General features: G+C 41.7%; 1 protein-coding gene across 4 annotated transcripts in view; it reads right to left on the bottom strand.

Annotated features, from left to right (window-relative positions):
• TTBK2 (tau tubulin kinase 2) overlaps nucleotides 1–20136 on the bottom strand; it is a 214666-nt gene that overhangs the window by 114507 nt on the left and 80023 nt on the right. The gene's annotated exons all lie outside the window — the stretch shown is intronic.

Consider the following 20136-nt stretch of genomic DNA (forward strand, 5'->3'; position numbering starts at 1 on the left):
TGCGGAAGGCCGACACGCACGACATCAGACAGTGCATAGACTACACTGTCTGATGTTCCCACTGCATGCGTTCCGGACCTGTGCGGTCCGGGAACGCATGCTGCACGCGTTTCCTAACAAAACGCGCGGCTGTCCCATTCACTTTCAGTGAATGGGATCAGCCACGCATTGCACAGAGACGCACATGACGTGCGTTCCTGTGCGTTGTGTTCTGAACGGAACGCGCCTTCGTTCTGTGATGTGAACGGGGCCTAAATGTATTGTCCAGAACCACAAAGCATACTGCACATTATTCTAATGGATTTGGCCACACTGCTAATGCACCTATGTGGATGTACCATTACGGTGTAATTGCATTACGCTTGCTGCAATGCACAGCAACGTGAAAATAGCCTAAATGAGAGCCAGTGTGCTTTCTATGAAGTCAGCCATGTCAATGGGAGTTTAGACTATTGTCATCAATGTGAAAAATGTTAATATGAATATTCTCTATAGGCACTTGGAAGACAAGTGATCGGTGGCCTTCAGCTAGCCATAATAAATTTATGACACACACTTGCACAAAAGGGTTTTTATTACTATCGGTCCCATCTGGTTCGGGAATCTCAATAGGCTGTAAAATGCATCCCACTCACTGTAATGATCAATAGGAGCAGAGAAAGCTGATGAGTCAGGGTCTTCCCTTACAGAACAGTGGAGGGCATTTAGCTAAAAGCATTTATAAAAAACCTTCACCCATCAAGACAATGAAACCAATAGTGTGTTATGTTAAACGGGGAACGGGGCTTCGGGAAAAGGTGGAACATAAGTATTATAATTTAGCATCCCCTTTACTAGATTGGGTATTGGTCCTGAACCTTATTTGTAACTACAATTTGATTGACAAAGGGCTCCTAGGGACTCAGTGTTGTATGCAAAAGTGAAAAACTTTATTTTTAAGAGCGAGACCAACTGAACAATACAATAAAACGGAGCTAAAGAGCAACAGCACTGTTGTCATTAAACCCTAGCTATCATACATGCCACACTGACGCACCTCACCACATACACAACCCAAATGATTGCGGGATATCCCATTGATGGCAAAAACTCAGTCTGCCTGTGGAAAAAAATAGGGTGTTATGGTCTGACCAATTTAAGTCGCCGTCAAATATAAGTAGCAATAGCAAAACCAACCTTCTTATAAAAAGACTTGTATAAATAAAACACAATGGCCTCAATTCACTAAGCTTATCTCCTGTCTCTAATAACGTTTATAGAGTGGTCACCATGGTGATGAGGCATGTCGTAGTCAGGAAACATTTTACCTCAGGCAAACCTAAAGTTAACTCTCCTGTCTTTAAGTTAACTCTTCAATCCTTAAAATAACTCCAGAGTTAAAGACAGGCTGTTTATTAACTGCGTCTGAAAATAACTACAGAGGAGGTAAATTAACTACAGAGGAGGTAAATTAACTACAGAAGAGGTAACGTAAGGAATGAAGAGATAAGATAACTCTCTTACTGTGTGGAGGTAAGTTTTCTCTTGCCTTATTATCTCCAGCATGATCTTAGTGAATTGAGGCCAATGAAAGCTGCAATAATGCATGGCTTTAACAGAGTGCAATCAAAAGTACAAAAGCTAATGACAGGTATGGAAAGGCTCAGAGAAGCCAGCTTGCAATAAGTCCGTGCAAAATAAAATAAATCTAATTCTTGATATTCATTTTTTTGTTTTTGTTTACAGTCTATCCACCAAGCTACTTAACGTGAACCCGAGGTGAAAATAAACTGATGTGATAAACAATTATATTTCTCCCCCTACTCCTAAAAATGACCTTTTTTAAGCATTCAATAGTTTTCTTTTATATTCAAACATTTACAAAGTAGGTTGAATAGTTGTATGTATTTTATCTCTCTCTGCCCTCAGAAGTTGTATTCTGCCAGGAAAACATTTATGGCTGTAATTTGCTTATCAGTGATGTTTACTATATTCCTGACAAGCTGCTGACAAGACAGAAGCTGTAACTCACATGCCTGGAATATAATTAATTCTTTCAGGCAGCAAAATAAAACAAGTAAAACATCCTGGTTATTAATATATGTTGTAGTGTACATACTCGTTTATCTCCTCCTCATGTCACAGGACGCCCCGGGTACACTTTAAGGTTGTTTTTCTATTTGCTACACATATTTCCTGTGGAAAGCACTATACAGATAGTCTATCAAAAGTAATGACGGGAACTTATTTTAGCTCTCAAAAGATCCCATTTCTCTCACATGGGACCTCATATATCACAGCTAAATTCCATAGGGATGCAGTGATATGGCTGAGCTTCTCGCTCTATCCCCTTGGGCTGAAGCACTACCGTGGTGAATATCCCTATGCAGACATAGTATACAGGCAACTTTCATCTCTTCCAATGGCATTAGACTTCAACCTCTGGTAATTCTGGAGTAAAGTGCTGGCCACAGACATAGCTGTAAGCTTATTCTGATGGAGCACATGGACACTATAACAGGAGACACAAAGTATCCAGATCCCACCATTATATCAAACTTAAAGCAAATCTGATGCAAAAATAAACTTAATGATAATGATTGTATGTGTAGTACGGATAATAAATATTATGTTAGTAGCAAGGAGAAAAGTCTCATGTTTTCCAGTACAGGAGTTATCTATGTAAAAGAGCTTCTCTGAGCTATTCAACCAACTTGGTCGACCTAAGTCATGCATTCTGAAGAGCTTAAAGGATACCAGAGCTGAATCAGAGTAAAACCACTTCCTGCCTGGCATTAGTGCGCAGGCGATGACCCGGCTGTGTGCGTCCTTGATCGCACGCCCGCAGCCGGAAGCGCTCTGTACATGAGCATGATGTCACAACTACACCGTGTGCATGCACAGAGCGCTCCTATCTACGATCTATCAAGGATGCATAAAAGCCGAGCCAGGATCTGCACACTAATGCCTGACACAGCCGACCAGGAAGTGGCTGCCGGTGGGGGCATTTGCAGGCAAACGGAGGCTGATGAAGGGGAACGGGGGGAGCGGTGGGCATGAGGGCTACTTCATACACATGTACGACCCCCTTCATTTTTACTCTAAGGTTAAAGATAACCCAAGGCGGTTTGTGGGGGGCAGATGGGAAAGAGGTATTTTCTCTGCCTCATGACAAGCCTCTGTGTCCCCACACCGCCACTCTCTGACCCCTCACCGCTGCGCTATAGCCCCCCAAGATTAGCAACAATATTTGTCGCTATTTCAGAGGTAAACATGTGGGAGAGGGATTCCCTGTTCAAAATGCCCTCCAGGGCCATTCCTGCAGGGTTTCCAGAGCTGCCATCGGGGAGCTTTCTCTCCCTGGCCGCGCCCCCTTCCGCTCCCCCGCCTCCCTGCACGCTGCACAAGAGAATCAATCTCTCTTTCCAGCGTCCTGACCCTGAGGTCATAAAAGTGAAAGTGGGCCAGTGCGGCCCACAGGAGTGGCAGTTTTGGTGGCTACCTGAGCCACACAACCCCCCAGATCAGGTAGCAAGTCTGATGCAATGTTATAAATAAAGTTATATTCTTTTCTGTTAATACACACAGACACACACACACACACACACACACACACACCATTAACTCATAAATGTATTTTTTCCTCAGATTTGCTTTAATAAGAAAATATCAGCAGCTCCCATCATTGGTACACTTGCTCTACAAGCCCTGCTTTTAGTATTGGACAAGAGTGTGCTTCCAGCATGGTATAAACGCTCAGTCTCTTTACCTACAGGAATTGAGCTTCATCCTACATAATTCAGTGGCTATAATTCATATCTGTTCTCTTATCCCTTAGCTGGATTTAACATGTTCTCTCTAGAATAGCTTTTGTTAAACTGCAGTCTAAAACTCCTCTCTCACATACCAGCTGCGAACAGCCAGCCACTGAAAGCTGTGAGGATGAGTGAAGATGAGAAGCGTGAAAATACAGCAAATCCTCTTGGGAAGATGAAGGAATTCCATCATGCCAACAGAACAAGTGAATACAGAATTTGGGGGCAAATCAGTTCAACATTATATAAATGTAACATTCTTCATAAAAAGGCAAGTGATCAACTTAAGGTGGCCACTAACAATCCAATTTCTAGCGATAAATTGTTTGAGCAATCAAATAATTCTGATCGGAAGAAAAAGCGTTTACAATACAATAACATTTCTATAGCGCTTTTCTCCCATAGGACTCAAAGCGCTTAGGCTCTCTCAGATTCAGTAATTAGTAGGATGAAGTATTCACACAACAAAAGTTATATTTCTGCAAATGCCAAACTGAACAGGTAGGTTTTCAGTCTGGATTTAAACACGTCCACGGATGGAGCTGTCCTGATCTGTTGAGGTAAGGAGTTCCAAAACGTAGGGGCAGCATGACAGAAGGCTCTGGGACCAAACGTTTCCAAGTGGACTCTGGGTATGACTAGATTATTAGAACCTGTTGATCTGAGAATGCGGGGATTGCTACGTAGCTGCAACATATCTTTCATGTATCCAGGGCCTAGATTATTCAGGGATTTAAAGGTCAGTAGGCCGATCTTGAATAGGACCCTCCATTCTATAGGTAGCCAGTGAAGGGAGTGCAGGACTGGCGTTATGTGGCAGTGACGGGGTTGGTTGGTTAGCAGTCTGGCAGCAGTATTCTGTATCAGCTGTAGACGGTACAAGGCCTTTTTTGGAAGGCCAGTGTAGAGAGCATTGCAGTAGTCCAGTCGGGATGTGATGAAGGCGTGGACTAAGGTTGGCAGATCTTCTGGGGGGATGAGGTGCTTGATTTTTGCAATGTTCTTCAGGTGAAAATAGGATGATTTCACCACAGCGGAGATTTGAGTTCTGAAGTTTAAATCCCAATCAATTAGAACTCCCAGGCTACGCACATGATCAGAGCTGCGTAGATCCGTGCCTCCTATTCCCAGTGGTGAAGACTGCAAGTTAAGTTGTTTTGTTATCATGCTCTGCCCTCCAATCAGAAGGACTTCAGTTTTGTCTGCATTTAGTTTCAGCCAGTTGTCATTCATCCATTTCTGTAGTTCACGTAAGCAGGCGTTTATAGTTAGAGTTGGGTCTGTCACACCAGGCTTGAAGGAAAGATATACTACACCGTTTACTACACCATCAACGGTCCAGTCTTTGCTTTCTATCTACCACAACCAACAAGATAATCCAAGATTGTTTGTTGGGGCGTGGAGGGGGGGGCACGTTGTTTAACTTGCCTATGCCACGGCCTATAATCGATGCATTCCACGTAACGCCACTACTTCCTCCTCCTGGGTTTGAAGGAGGAAGTAGTGGAGTTATGTGGTTCACAAGTGGAACGCATAGACTATAGGCGGCAGCATAGGTAGGGTAACCGCCCGCGGGCAGCACTGTCTAATTTAAAATTACGATTATAAATAGCTATGTACTCGTAGCGAACATCACCATTTGTAATTGTTTCGATGGATGTCCTGTTTGTATGCGGTGTTTGTATGCTACGGAAGATGTTGGTGCTATATTTAAAAAAATAAAAATTAAAAAAAATACCCGTTTGGAAAGTTAAGGTCGAAAGACTGGCTGCATGGACACTGCTGTAGAAAGTGGAGATTGAACCCAGGGCCACATTCACGTGACATATGTGAGCGCAAGCTTTGTATGTATGAGGATTCAATCCAGTTGGAAAAAATCATATTCAGAAAGCCACAGATTATTTAAAGAGTGAATTTCTCAGTGACTTATCATGGCAACACCCACCTTAACCGTTTGAAGAGTACCCAAGCAGAAGTCAAAAGACAAAAGTGCCTTGTTCACAATGTAAATCGAGAGTGAGTGCTTCTGGCATGGAGGGGTGTAAGAAGGCTCCCCTTTGGACTATACAGAAGTTTCTCTACTAAGGTATGATTTTTGTATTGTTTTTAAGACTTCATACACACACACACACACACACACACACGTGTACCTAAATCACGCTACATGCCACGTTCAGGTGTTAGAGATACAGGACAATAATGCATACAGGACCCAATTTACCACAGCATCCCCTTAAAGACATCAGAGCATCTCCAGCATGGACATCACAAGGAATCTGGAAAACCCAGATCCATCACAAATATAACGCCACTAAATCCTCAGGATCCCCCAACCTCAGCACAGTCTGGGCTGCTGAGAGGTCTGAGAATCAGTGGCTTCTGCTTCAATAAATCTGGGTTTATTAAAAATAAATACATGGAGGTCTGCACAAAACTAACCACAAACTTTCAATTCACGAGCAGCACATCCATTTTCATGGAAATAATTCCAGTATGCTTGCAAATTGGATGCCGCTTTGAACTGGGCCTATCAAATGCACTCGGTCACTGGGCCAATTAACACTGACAATGGGCATATAATTTGCAAGCAAGCTGGAACTCTGCATCATTAGCCGTATCTATTCATGGTTTACAAGGATACCTTAGCGCAGTTCAAAATTTATAAATAGGTGGGAACAGGCATGTGTAGGCAGCTCCCCTCAGGCCCACCGCTCCCCCCGTTCTCCTCCATCCCCTTTTATTATGCTCTAATGGCCCCCCTGAAGCTAGTTCCGGGTCAGTGAGCAGTGTGCAGGTGCTGCCCAGCGACGCGCATCCTTGATTGCGCGCCTGCGCACTGCTCACCGACCCTCCCGACCAGGAAGTAGCTTTGGGGGGATATTAGAACATAACGGAGGGGGCGGAGAAGGGGTGGTTAGCTGCCTACACATGCTTGTTCCCCTAATTTTTAAATTTTGAATTGAGCTAAGGCATCCTTTAACATGACCCAGAAGGGCAGCAATCCCTCACCACATAAAAGCAGACACATGCAATAAAAAAAGGTTATGCAGGTGCATAAGGTTTACAGTATTATTTGAGCTGCAAGTCCATGCAGTATAAAGCAGCTAAAGTGGATATGTCAAATTGTACAAAATGTTGAACATTGGACAAAGGAACCAAAAGCTGTGAGGATGTTATGGGTTCAATTGACGACGTAGACAAAGTTGCCATCTGTTTATGTATACATTATTCATGCAGGTCAGAGGACTAAAAATAGAGGTCTAGTCATAGATCAATTCAATAGGTCACCATTAGTAATTACTAGAAGGCCACATGACAACGATTCCTCCTGACCATGTGCTGTACAGGAAACAAAGCTAGGCAGCAGATTATTATAGTGCCATCTTGTTCCACAGAACACACCTCACTGTACACCAGATTAAATTTGTGAAATAAATGAATCTTCCTTGGTACTTTAACAATTCACCCTTTCTGTCCTATGCTTTCTATTCCCCCCAAACAAATTCATGAAAGCAATATAAGCAACTCATTTTTACAGTCACCCAATGGATTACACACATGGTTTTTACCTGCAGAAGAATATAAAGCATATAAAATGCAGCTCCTGGTCCCAATTGAACTACCGGTAAATTCTGGTAACCTTATTACTCTAAAGAAATTTGTTAATACATACAGTAAATTTTATACATATACACTCACCTAAAGTATTATTAGGAACACCATACTAATACGGTGTTTGACCCTCTTTCGCCTTCAGAACTGCCTTAATTCTACAAAGCATTGATTCAACAAGGTGCTGAAAGCATTCTTTAGAAATGTTGGCCCATATTGATAGGATAGCATCTTGCAGTTGATGGAGATGTATAGGATGCACATCCAGGGCACAAAGCTCCTCCCGTTCCATCACATCCCAAAGATGCTCTATTGGGTTGAGATCTGGCGACTGTGGGGGCCATTTTAGTACAGTGAACTCATTGTCATGTTCAAGAATCCAATTTGAAATGATTTGAGCTTTGTGACATGGTGCATTATCCTGCTGGAAGTAGCCATCAGAGGATTGGTACATGGTGGTCATGAAGGGATGGACATGGTCAGACACAATGCTCAGGTAGCCCATGGCATTTAAACGATGCCCAATTGGCACTAAGGGGCCTAAAGTGTGCCAAGAAAACATCCCCCACACCATTACACCACCACCAGAAGCCTGCACAGTGGTAACAAGGCATGATGGATCCAGGTTCTCATTCTGTTTAAGACAAATTATGACAATCAAGACTCATCAGACCAGGCAACATTTTTCCAGTCTTCAACTGTCCAATTCTGGTGAGCTTGTGCAAATTGTAACCTCTTTTCCCTATTTGTAGTGGAGATGAGTGGTACCTGGTGGGGTCTTCTGCTGTCGTTGCCCAAACATGAATATAGTCAGTTCACATAAGATTAAGTGAAACTCTTTGAATCCTATGTGGACTCACAATATTCGTATTTGGGGTATATTACATAGGTTTATAGCTACATTTTTGGATTATATACAGTATATGAATTATAGATAATGGGGTTCGTGGTTTATGAAACATATTTAATTGATATTGTGTTTGGCGGCTTAAGTATATTTTAACAGATTTTTAATTAGTAGCGATGTCTTGGAGAACTCTTGGAAAAGCATGTGATCAGTTTGGTCAGGTGATAGATATGCAAGTGTCTGATTTGCTAGTCGTGATCATGTGCTGAAGCAGGATGTGATCACAGCAAATCAGAGCTTTGCAAATCGATTAGCTGATCAAACACTAAATTACATACTTCTCCATGAGTTCTTCTACACTGGACCATCACTAGTGATATGGATTTGATACTGCAATATCACAGCGTAATGCTGTTTCTAGTGGTGTTGCTTTTTTGCTTTGATCTACTTACAGAGCATAAAAGCCACAGCACACTAGTTTTGGTTCAGTGCAGATCATCTCTTTTATCCTAAATTCTTGTCAACGTCAAAGCATGGAAAAGAATAGTAAATCCATCATACAATAACTGAACGCTCTGAGTTTTAGCCAACTACCATCCTGTTGGATCAATGGTCACCATATGGAGGTAAAAGTTTGATATAGAGCTGAGAAATCATATTGTTTCCAATGAGGGAAGGACTTGGGATAGAAAGTGCACCAGTCAGTGTTAAAAACTGAGGAATGGGATAAACCCATAAAAAACTGAGGAATGGGATAAAAGCTTGCAGATCACAGTAACGCATATACTGAGCAATAATCAAGGACTTCAATCACAGCATAGACAGCACTGTCTGACGTTCTGCATTGCACAGCAGTACATGCCGAGAACACACTGCTCAACACATTTTAGTCTGCAGAGCAGCATTGCCCTGTTGGGTCAGCGCTGCAATGAATCACACACATGCCAACTTACCCTTACAAGCAAATTCCATAAGTTGTTTAATGGTCTGAGTGATATAGTAATGCACGAGAAAGGATAGATCTCACGAACCTGAGTTGTTTTCATCTGTCTACTAGAATTGACAGAAATATGGTACTCTATGAAGATGTGACAGGTGGCTTTCACCTGGGCTGGCAGCACTTTACATGGCTTTTTAATACTAACACTATACATAAGACTAGACTAAACTTGACAAGCATCATTTGAGACACTCCTAACCACAAACTTAATACTTAATTTATGGTAATGAAAAGGGAAAAACAAAAAATGCCACATGAAGCATCACAATTTTTTTTTTAGGTACATGACATACGCCTATATTTTGGTTACTGGGTTTGAATCAGAACTACTACAGGACGGTACCACAACAATGGGAATCCTGATACAAGCCACCAGCTGCCACAAACCACAACAGCTGTATAATTTTATCAGTAGGAGGGGGGGGGGGGGGGGGTTAAAGATATTTCTCCTGCTGTAAGAAATTCTTCATCTACAGTAAAAATACTGGGAGCAAAGTCAGGTTTGGGGCTAGTTCACACTGGAGTGCTTTTTAGGGGGATTGCAGGCAATCAGAAAATCGCTGTGTGAATGTACTTACATCTAAGCAATCTCACTGCAGGGTTGCCATTTGTTTATAATTGCAATCGCATTGCATGTATCAATTTTGGAGCGATTGCGCTTGAAGCAGTGATGCAAAATTCCACATTCCTTCAAAATTTACAACATAAGACAGTTAGCCCAAGTAGCAGTATATAGAAAGGTGGATAGGGATCCTTTTGGGATGATATCAATTAAAATTAAAGCATTGATAGAAAAGGCTCTTGCTGCTGATATAATTGATGACAAGCAAAATTTTTGATTAAAGGGAAGGTTCAGGGACTAGCTAAAAAAAATAAAAATCCATTTCCACTTACCTGGGGCTTCCTCCAGCCCTTGGCAGGCAGGAGGTGCCCTCGGCGCCACTCCGCAGGCTCCCGGTGGTCTCCGGTGGCCGACCCGACCTGGCCAGGCCGGTGGCCAGGTCGGGCCTCTTCTGCGCTCCATGGTGCGTTCCACGCCGGCGCGCTGACGTCATCGGACGTCCTCCGGGCTGTACTGCGCAGGCTCAGTACACTGGTTTTTATACACTGCCGAAGATTCATAAGAATCTGGAGTCCCTGCCGGGCCGACCTATCGTTATTTACCTATCGATATTTACAGCTACTGGCAAAATTGCCCACAATCAACATGGCCGACGCCCAACCTCGCCCATGCTTCCCAGCATCACTTCCCGTATAAGCCCAGTGTGGGGGATGTGATGTCACGCTGTACTCACCTGACATCCTACCTTTAATTTAGGCACATAGACACCTTTATAAACAGCAGACAGCAGCAGTGCGAGTTACAGAGGCGCATTGCCACTATTGGACCTTTTTGAGGTAAGATGGAATTCCCTATTTATTCAAAGAGCTATACTTCACTTTTATAGATGATACTTTTGGACACACGGGTATTGTCACTATATAATAACTTACGCAGGTATATATAATAACTTATGCTGACAATTGAGAGAAAAGTTATTTATGTGCTGTTTCATGATAGATTCTTGTACTACTTTGGTCGCATTCCTCATTACACATGGGGCCTGATTTGCTAACGCTTGGCGCGATTTTTTCTCGCTAAGCGTTTTTTGCACGCGCATACATTTGCGTGAGGTGCGTCTTCTTGGATGCGCGGGGCCCAATACGGGTCTATGGGCTTTGCGTGTCCGGGGCGGCGCATTGCGTCCGGGCGCCCGCGATAGCTCTCGCGGCTGTTTGGAGGAGCAAACAAACAATTAGACATGCAAAGCGGCTTATCGTCCTTTGGTAAATCAGGCCCTTGGTATTTACACGTCTCCTGTCACAGCAGATCGCCCCTTCTGTGACAGACATATGTCATTTCTGCTTTTTGTATTATGATGGCAAGCTCTTAGGGTCATGTTTTGTTTATTGTATATTGTTTATGGTTTGTATGCTTGATTTTTAGCTTGCACTCCTTGCCTGATGAAGCGGGTTATACCTGCGAAACGCGTTGCGGAGTGCCAAAATAAATTGTTTTTTGCGATTTGAACAATCTCGATTGTCCATCATTTCAGGAGGTAAGTCCACCTGTACTCCTCCTTTTTAGTTGTTCTTAGATCATTTTAACCTGCCTGGCGCCTCTGTCCAAATTTGCACAGTATATAGTCCACCTTGGGTGGAGGGGACTGTCCCCTTCTTTCTATCTACAGAGAGCGACTTCTTAAACCTGAGTGGGGTCAGGTTCTAATACTCCCCACCTGCATTTCCAGTGGTTACCTATGTGGTAACCCATGTTTGTGAGTATATCCACATCTGTTAATTATTTCGCCAACAATTGTTAGACTTACTGCACTATATTGGGCTCTCGGTTTTTCTTTTTGTTTCAAGTGCATGTCCTGGTGGTATGTTTGTCTCTTTTTTGATTACATACTCTATGTTTTAATTGGCTAGTGTGAGGCGTTTGAATCAATTTTGATATTACAGTGTAAGATATAGCTAACGTACAGTATTGAATGTTTTTTCTTGCCCTCACTGCTGACATGGGGAGAGCCTGTTGTTGCTGTTTATAGTTGCTTAGGCAGCCAGTGTGATGCCCATTGGTTTTTCTGCTTGAAGAGGCGGGACCTTTGGTCTGATAGTATACCTATCATGCGGGGATTAAGGACGCGTGATTGGTCAGTTGAGCCTAGATGCTCATTGGCCAGCGTCCTGATGCGTCATAATATACGCATTATTTACTTGTTGAACCGCATGTGGTCGCGGATTGGCCTCCGCCTGGATGCGCCATGACGTACGCATTGTTTACTGGCCAGGACGCATACTGATGCGGATTGGTTGACGTTTAGATGCGCCGTAATGTACGCATCGCTCATTGGTCAAGACGCATGTGGATGCGGATTGGCTGCCGCTTTGTTAGACGGAGGTCTTTCATTGGCTGGCTTTTGGAACAGCTGATTGGCTGGCCGACGGCGAGAGCGGCGTTTCAAGGTTTTGGGCTACGCGGCGATGTGGAGTTTCTCTCTATGTACAGCAGGAACGTTAGGGAGATAGGACAATTGTTTATCTCTAATAGGTGAGGCCTTTTAGTATGCTTAATCTTTTACATTTACAGGCAGTGGGAGTGGTTTGGCCTAGGGGGTATGCATTTTTGTGTGTCGCACACGTTTCTCTCTATTTTTGATGGGTGCTGATCCAAACCTTTCTTGTATTTACAACATAAAATAAGAAATGATAGTACTACCAGTTCCTTTTGTTCACATTCTTAGTGCTGGAAAATCAGCAATTTCCATTACCTATTCTATTAAAAAAAAAAAGAAGAAAAAGAATGCCCGCAAGCACCACACTAAACAATAATGTTGAAAATTATGAAAATCTTCATTCGTAACCATCAAAGTTAAAAACATAAAAACAAAATGGGTCTGGGGTTCACATATGGGTATAGATAATACCGTATATCAAAAAGTCATTAGGAATAAATTAATAAACAATGGTATAATCTAGAGGTTCACTCTCCTGCCAAACTATGTAAATAATATATGGAAGTAACAGCAAGTGAAATGGTCAACAAGGACATCATAAATAGCGCCAAAATGGTCAAATAGAAAATTATATCAAAAATATAACCATCAAATACAAATGCAATAAATAAATGAATTGATCAATAGAGTAAATAACAGCGATGCAAAAAGTGTGTGTAACAAGGTGCAAAAAAGTGTAAGACATAAAAATGTTGTCTAAATAAAAAATTAGATTCATAAACAGGCAAAGAGTAAAGTGCAGTGCAGTGTAAGTCTGGCGTTGTTTCATTTTTTCTATTCAGCCACGTTGGTCACGCTACACCGATCTCTTAGGCGGTCTCTGCATCCTGCCTCATAGCACTCACTGCACTTTACTCCTTGCCTGTTTAGGCATCTCATTTTTTATTTACACAACATTTTTAGGTCTTATACTTTTTTGCACCTTGTTACACACACTTTTTGCATCGTTGTTATTTACTCTATTGATCAATTCATTTATTGCATTTGTATTTGATGGTTATATTTTTGTTATAATTTTCTATTTGGCCATTGTGGCTCTATTTATGATGTCCTTGTTGACCATTTGACTTGCTGTTACTTACATATATTATTTACATAGTTTGGCAGGAGAGTGAACCTCTAGATTATATCATTGTTTATTCGTGGTATTTATTCCTAATGACTTTTTGATATATTATCTATACCCATTATGTGGACCCCAGACCCATTTTGTTTTTAGGTTTTTAACTTCGATGGTTACGAATAAAGATTTTCATAATATTTTTCTACATTATTGTTTAGTGTGGTGCTTGTGGTCATTCTTTTCTTCTTTTTTGAATATATTGTTCCTTAATAGCCTTTAGCACACCTAACTGTACTACTACATATATAGTTTTAATATTTGTGGTGCTGGTTCAATTGTTCTCTATAAAATCAATTTCTAATACCTGTCAAAGAAAAAATGCAAGTGACAGATTTATCATACGGTACTATGCTTGCCTTGTATTTATGCCATTAGCATTTTATGTAATTATTTAGTGTAATTTGCCTTCTTAATTCGGTTTTAAGAAAGCAAATTACACCAAGCTTTTCTTTTTTAGTAGGAGGGCTTTTTGGTTCCTTTTATCCCCCTATACATTCCTAGTAGTTTGGGTCACCCTGAGCTGCTTGGTTACTCTGATGTAATTATTTTAAATGTAAAATGGAAATAGATAAACCTATTACCGGTAGAAGTTAAAGGGGTATGACTGGAGTTGAGATAGAGAACTGATGGGAAGAGGTAAGGAATGGGCATAAAGTTGATGGGGTTGGATAGATTCAAAAAAATGACTGGAGAGAAGAAAGGAACAGACTAAAGTTGGATGGGACAGCATGACACTGCTTAGGCAAAGCCCACCTAAATGCAACAAAAAAACAAGAAAAAATCCTGACACGCACCGACTTAAAGTAAACCTGAGATGGGCAAATAAAAATATTTCATACTTACCAGGGCCCTCCTCCTGCCCCATGAGCAGGGATGTGTCCCTCGCTGTCCTCCCGAGTGCCTTTATTTGCTTTGCATTGGTCTCGGTAATCTGGCTCAGTCGCGCAAGTCATCTTTTCAGCGAATGCACAGAAGAGCCGACTGGCGCGACTGAGCCAGATTACCGGGACCAATATCAGGCGAACAGAGGCACTCGGGAGGACGGCGAGGGACGCAGCGGTGCTAATGGGGCTGGAGGAAGCCCTGGGTAAGTGTAAAATCTTTTTATTTGCCCATCTCCGGTTTACTTTAAGGGCTGATTCACATGGGCTTTTGCTGAGCTTCCGCTCTCCGAGTCTCGTTCAAACGCTGTGGTTTTTTTTTCCACAGGAATACCAGCATTTAACAGCTTAGCTTTTAATGGCTTTCCGGAGAGCATTGCGTTTTCTGGGCTTTTGCAGGAAGTAGGGAAAGGCTGGGCTTTTATGTGCTTATATTGGCTTTGGCTTTCGCTGGCTTTCAAACGACTTCTAGAAGCTGCATGTTGCTTTTGAGACGAGACAAGACGCGGGGATCAACTGCTAGGCTTTATTGAGAGCCTGCAAAAGCTTGTACTAAACACTCCCATTCACTTGCATGGGAGGGCTGTAGATCTCTAAAAATGTTAATTTGAAAAACACCATGTTTAATGTCCATGTGAATCAGCCCTAAAGGAGAACGGTCACAAGAGGGATATGGAGGCTGACCCATTTCCTTTTTCACAATACCAGTTACCTGGCTATCCTGCTGATCCTCTGCCTCTAATACTTTTAGCCATAGACCCTGAACAAGCATGCAGCAGATCAGGTGTTTCTGATATTATCATCAGATCAGATAAAATTATCTGCATGCTTCTTTCTGGTGTGATTTAGACACTACTGCAGCCAAATAGGTAAGTAAGGCTGCCGGGCAACTGGTATTGTTTAAAAGTAAATAAACATGGCAGCCTCCATATCCCTCTCGTTGCAGTTGTCGTTTAGCAGGAACTTTAGCCTAGGATTGAACTTTATCCCAATCAGTTGCCAATACCTTTAGCAGGGAAGTCAGTATGGCTGGTATTGTGGCGAAAACCCTCCCAGTTTGATGTTCCCCAGTTTGTGAACTTCAATCACATTGATAGTGGTTGCAGTTATAGACAACAGCGTTTGTGCCGTTTTTTTTTGTTTTTTTACTTATATGCCAGTAGTAAAGATGCTGACCAGCAGACTCACGGTGGATGAGACCACTTGAATGAATCAGTGCTAGCTCAAAAACTATGGACAAGAGAGGAGGTGGTTTTACCTGCAAAAAGTCTTGATCAACACCAAAAGGTAATATTTGGCCACTTGCCTTACTAAACTGTTAGATTACACCTCTACAACAGAGCTTGGAGTTGAGCTTTAACAGGTCTGATGCATTACTAATCTGTACTGTAATGCATAACTAAACATGTAATGCCTAAACTCAGCTCAGCAGACAATGTGGACTGTATGCCTCTCCCTAGATTTCCAGAACCACCAAAAGAAATGAAATGTAGCTGCTTACACTGCACTAAAGAAACGTACAACATTCCCAGTCCTTGTAAATTGCACTTCTTCACGAGCTTGAAAACTCTCCACATGGATGAAGAAACAGCACGGTTTACAGAAATAAAACCTAGTCAACTCGTATTGGCTCTGACTGCAATTTGGATCCCAAATTATGTGTTGAATGTGGGCGGTGTATCTAAACAGACAGATGGTACGGAATTTGTTTGAACTGCTTGGGGAACAGCAAAGGATAAAACACCACTATGCAATATTAAAGGGAAGGTTCAGGGAGGGTGGGTAAAAAATCAAAATCAATTTCCACTTATCTGGGGCTTCCTCCAGCCCGTGGCAGGCAGGAGGTGCCCTCGCCGCCGCTCCGCAGGCTCCCGGTGGTCTCCGGTGGCGCGCCCGACCTGGCCAGGCCGGCTGCCAGGTCGGGCTCTTCTGCGCTTCAAGTCCTGGTACTTCTGCGTCCCACGCCGGCGCTCTGACGTCATCGGACGTCCTCCGGGCTCTACTGCGCATGCGCAGAACTACTGCACATGCGCAGTAGAGCCCGGAGGACGTCCGATGACGTCAGAGCGCCGGTGTGGGACGCAGAAGTACCAGGACTTGGAGCGCAGAAGAGCCCGACCTGGCAGCCGGCCTGGCCAGGTCGGGCGCGCCACCGGAGACCACCGGGAGCCTGCGGAGCGGCGGCGAGGGCACCTCCTGCCTGCCACGGGCTGGAGGAAGCCCCAGGTAAGTGGAAATTGATTTTGATTTTTTACCCACCCTCCCTGAACCTTCCCTTTAAATGTTATGCTGGGAATACACCATGCCTTTTTCGGCAGATAGATGGTTCTATAGATAATTTCCAACATGTCCGATCTTACTTTCGATCGTTTTACCGCTCGATTTCTCTTAGAAGTGAATGGAAAATGATAAGAAAAGATAAGAGAATTGAGTGGGAAATCGAGCAGAAAAACGAATTGAAAATCGATCGAATGGTAAAAAAAAAAAGACACATCGTGTATTCCCAGCATAAGATAATTATTTTGGTATAACTGATTGTGTTAAAGCAGCAGGGACAGCCATACTATCCCAGGAAAAAAAATGCATATATAAGCACGCACACACACACACACGCACACACACACACACACACACACACACACACACACACACACACACACACACACACACACACACACACACACACACACACACACACACACACACACACACACACACACACACACACACACACACACACACACACACACACACACACACACACACACACACACACACACACACACACACACACACACACACACACACACACACACACATACACATATATATACTAGATAAATACTTGTTCTACTTAGAAAACACTTGTATTGTACTGTCCATGTTTTTATTTCAATGAATTTTATATACCCGAATAAATAAAGAACATTTTCTAGCCATTTTCCATCTTTACTGCAGAGGGGTGGGGTGTATTTACTGCAGAGGGGTGGGGTGTATTTTCCTGTCACACTGAACTGCCCCTCGGCCAATCAGAGAGGCGCAGGGATGTGGGAGGGGAGATAACGAGCTTCCCTCTCCTTGGCAATGTACCTGAATAGAGACAGGCTGACTGAGACGAGATGAGATCAATTTCAGCAGAAATGCAAAGGATTGTTCAGGCCCACTAACTGAAGTAAAGCTGCTATCCAATTCAATCCGAAAAATTGATCTATTCTATCTCATTGCTTTCTTTCTGTTAGTGGGCCCAAACGATCATTTCCGATCGTCAGGAGAATCATATTGTTAACCTATTTTGGTTCCTGGACATAGAACCATGCGCGCTACCGCGGCCGATCACACACGTGCACGCACGCTCCCAGCCCGCGGTTTGTTAGCCAGGCAATCAGTGAATCATAGCCCGATCACTGATTCCTCTCCCCTGCTGAAAAAGCAACAGCTTCTCCCGGAAGCTTCGCCTTTTCTGGCTGTTACCTCCCCCATGCGTCGCTCTAAGCATGTGTTACGCTTAGAGTGACGTCATGTAAACAAACTCATGGCCGCCATCTTGTGGCCAAAAAGTAATACTACAACCAAAAGTAAAAAAAAAAAAAAATTAAAATCACACATTTACATTTTAAACCTATTGTTTACATCCTACCCTGCCAAAACTACCCAAATAAAATGTTTAATATTAAAAAAAAAACATTACAATAAAAAAAAAAAACACATGTAAATATTTACCCAAGGGTCTAAAATTTTAAAAATCAATGTAAAGATGATATATTTCTATATTTTTTATTATTTTAAACTTGTAAATAGTGATAGATGCAAAACGGAAAAAATGCACCTTTATTTCCGAATAAAATATTGTCGCCATACATTGTGATAGGGACATAATTTTAACGGTGTAATAACCGGGACATATGGGCAAATACAATACGTGACTTTTAATTATGGAGGCATGTATTATTTTAAAACTATAATGGCTGAAAACTGAGAAATAATGATTTTTTTCCGTTTTTTTCTTATTCTTCCTGTTAAAATGCATTTACAGTAAAGTGGCTCTTAGCAAAATGTACCCCCCAAAGAAAGCCTAATTGGTGGCAGAAAAAACAAGATATAGATCAGTTCATTGTGATAAGTAGTGATAAAGTTATAGGCTAATGAATGGGAGGTGAATATTTCTCAAGTGAAAACGATGGAACGCGAATGGGTTAATGGTCACCAATGTAGTAGTGTTGTTTGAATCCAATAATACTGCCCGAAGCAGTTTAGCACCATTATCAGAAAGAGTCGCGGAGTTTCGTTCCACTTCACGCTTTATGTACTCCCATGCTTCCTCCTTACAGGCTGGAAAGAGGAAGCATCGGAGTCACGCAAAGCAGAACGCAACTCCGCGACTCTCTCCGATCATAATGGTGTTGAACTGCTTCAGATGGCATTATCTGGGTTCCCAAATAAGAAAACCCAGATTAGAATAACACTAATCATTGTAATAAATAACTACCTAATTATTGATTTATTTTTTGATTATTTTTTTTTAAGGGCAAATAACGTGAAATATTATAAATGATATACACATGAAGTATATTTCTTCCAGAATAAGATGCACTATAAATTATTTTTCTCCTAAGTTGCTCTCACTTACAGTAGACAGTAGAAATCTGACAGATCTGTTAGGTTTTGGACTAGTCCATCTCTTTATAAGGGGATTCTCAGAAATTTCTTTATTTTCAAAAGCACTTACTAAATGACGGTTGCTCAGTCCAACTACCAGAATTGTGTGTAAATGACTAGGGTGGTCAGCAGACATATTTGTATACATCTTTTCCAGAGAGTGCTTTTGTAAAGAATAAAATAAATACTGAGAATCCCCCATGTGTAGATAGACTAGCCCAAAACCTCTCAAATCTGTATGATTTTCTACTGCCTTTCTACTGCCTACTGTAAGTGACAGCAACATAGAAGAAAAGTAATTTAAAATGCAATTTAAGAGAAATGTACTTCTTATAGGTATGCGTTTACATGCATTTTCAGTTTTTTGCGATAGTGGTCCCTTAAATAACTAATAAAAAACACTTATTGATATTTACCAAATCGTAAATAAAGACTGTTTATGAACTGCATTTTTTTTTTTTATTATTATTTAAAGATTCTCAGAGAAAATGCTTTGTGTATTGCGCCCAGTATTTGGTTTCCAAGGACAACAGTTCCATCTCTACACATCAACCCCATTATGTTTTAATTACAACAGTGTGATGCTATATATATATATATATATATATATATATATATATATATATATATATATATATATATATATATATATATATATATATATATATATATATATATATAAACAACATCACAAAGATTAAAATAAACTCCACTTCTAATTGCTTTAGAGGTTGCACAGTGGTTGGAACACATACTCACATTTGGTGGAAATGCAAAAAAGTAAACGGACTATGGATAAGAGTTTGCACCTGGGCTTCGTCATTGCTCAACGTCCCCATTCCCAAGAATCCTGTTCATACACTTCTAGGCATTCCATATCCGAATCTGACCTCCACTCAAAATACCCTGATTAACTTCATCTCTACAGCTACAAGACCAGCAATTGCTGCTTCCTGGAACACCACAATTCTATCCTTCGACCAGGTTAAACAGCGACTACGTCACATTTTATTTTCTGAGAAACTTAAAGCTAGATTAACGGACAATATGAAAAAATTTGATAACATTTGGTCTCCACTTACAAATTATATCTTAGGGCCTGAGAGGAGTTCTCAACTCAGGCACTACTAACCTGGGCTAATGCTTCCACTCCATAATCTTTTA

The sequence above is a fragment of the Hyperolius riggenbachi genome, chromosome 9 (assembly GCF_040937935.1).
Source record: "Hyperolius riggenbachi isolate aHypRig1 chromosome 9, aHypRig1.pri, whole genome shotgun sequence".
NCBI classification, from domain to species: Eukaryota; Metazoa; Chordata; class Amphibia; order Anura; family Hyperoliidae; genus Hyperolius; species Hyperolius riggenbachi.